This window comes from Pseudonaja textilis, chromosome 4 (assembly GCF_049901715.1).
Source record: "Pseudonaja textilis isolate UNSWEBS1 chromosome 4, rPseTex1.2, whole genome shotgun sequence".
NCBI classification, from domain to species: Eukaryota; Metazoa; Chordata; class Lepidosauria; order Squamata; family Elapidae; genus Pseudonaja; species Pseudonaja textilis.
The window spans coordinates 35331179-35332563 of NC_141993.1; the positions used below are offsets into that span (position 1 = coordinate 35331179).

A 1385-nucleotide genomic window follows, 5' to 3' on the forward strand; every position below is an offset into this window, starting at 1 on the left:
CAAAAAATGTGTATTTGACAATTTGCACACTGAATGGAACATTAATTTATAAAGAAAAGAAGATGCTTTGGAATAAGTGGTTGAACTAATCACAAGTGGTTGGAATAATAGATATGGTTCAGAGATGGTATTCAGCAGGTTCTGACCAGTTCTGGAGAACTGGTAGCGGAAATTTTGAGTAGTTCAGAGAACCAGCAAATACCACCTCTGACTAGCCCCACCCCCATCTATTCTCTGCCTCCTGAGTGGCTGGGTCTTCTTTGGTTGCCCTGCACAGGAGAACGGAGCTGGAAAGCAGGTTAGTAGGGTGGGGAGGGAATGGAGATTTTGCAGTATCCTTCCCTGCCACACCCACCAAGCCACACTACACCCACCAAGCCATGCCCACAGAACTGGTAGTAAAAAAAAAATTGAATCCCACCACTGATATGGTTAAGGCATATTTCTGTAATTTAAAAGCTCAATAACATTGGTTATTACTGTTAACTGCCATTTTACATATATATAAACTCAATCTATATTAAGTATATTTTGTAGTTGAATATGGTATATTAATGACTTGACAACTTTTTATATGAATTTTAAAACTGTGTACTGTTACATGTGTACATTACACACTGGTAAAGATGTAGGATGATGTGCAAATAAAGAACTATTCTTCAACTTCTCTGCTGCCAGAATAATGAGCAGAAAAGCAACATATAAATGTTTTTAATGTAATGATACAATCTCAAACCAATGTATTCAGAACTTATGCTTTAGGTTCCAGTAACGTGGCTACATATGAATACAGCTTGCAGAAAGTCTTTAGCTTTTTCCTGAAATAGATTTTAAAAAATTCATGCACTTGCCCTTTGATGCCATGACTCGGATTTGAACCGAGGTTGCTGCGGCCACAACGCAGAGTACTAACCACTATACGATCATGGCTGGCTAGCTCTGCTTTGCTCCAAACAGCTCTTCCTTACAGTTCTAGTGGGAATTGGCCAGAGCCTGTTAGATGAGCAACATGGATAACCAGTTTGATAATACAGCTGATCTCAAAAATCTCAGAGCCTGGTTCTTTTTTTCCCCACTTGTGCTTCTTTCTGTTATTAGTTAAAAAACAACAACACTTTGCTATATTTGTACTGGAAAATATGAGCCTCGTCATGAAGCAAAATATTCTTCCTACAGTGGGAACAAACTTAGTTTAGGATGCAAGAAATCAAATCATCCTAAGTGGGAATCATATATGCAGTTCAGGAGTTAGGATTTGTGATCTTCAAAGCCCTTCCCCAATACAGGAGAATATTTGTAGCTCAGGGTTGAAATGAGGGGAACTTGGTGCTCTCTGAGCTTGGTTGTTTTCTTGCAGATGTTTTATTACCCTAACTAGGTAACAT

At 38.7% G+C, this 1385-nt stretch overlaps 1 non-coding gene across 1 annotated transcript; it reads right to left on the minus strand.

Annotated features, from left to right (window-relative positions):
* Window positions 1–858: 858 nt before the first annotated feature.
* Window positions 859–930, minus strand: TRNAH-GUG (transfer RNA histidin (anticodon GUG)). The gene has a single exon. It is a non-coding gene; the product is annotated as a tRNA-His (tRNA).
* Window positions 931–1385: the final 455 nt, after the last annotated feature.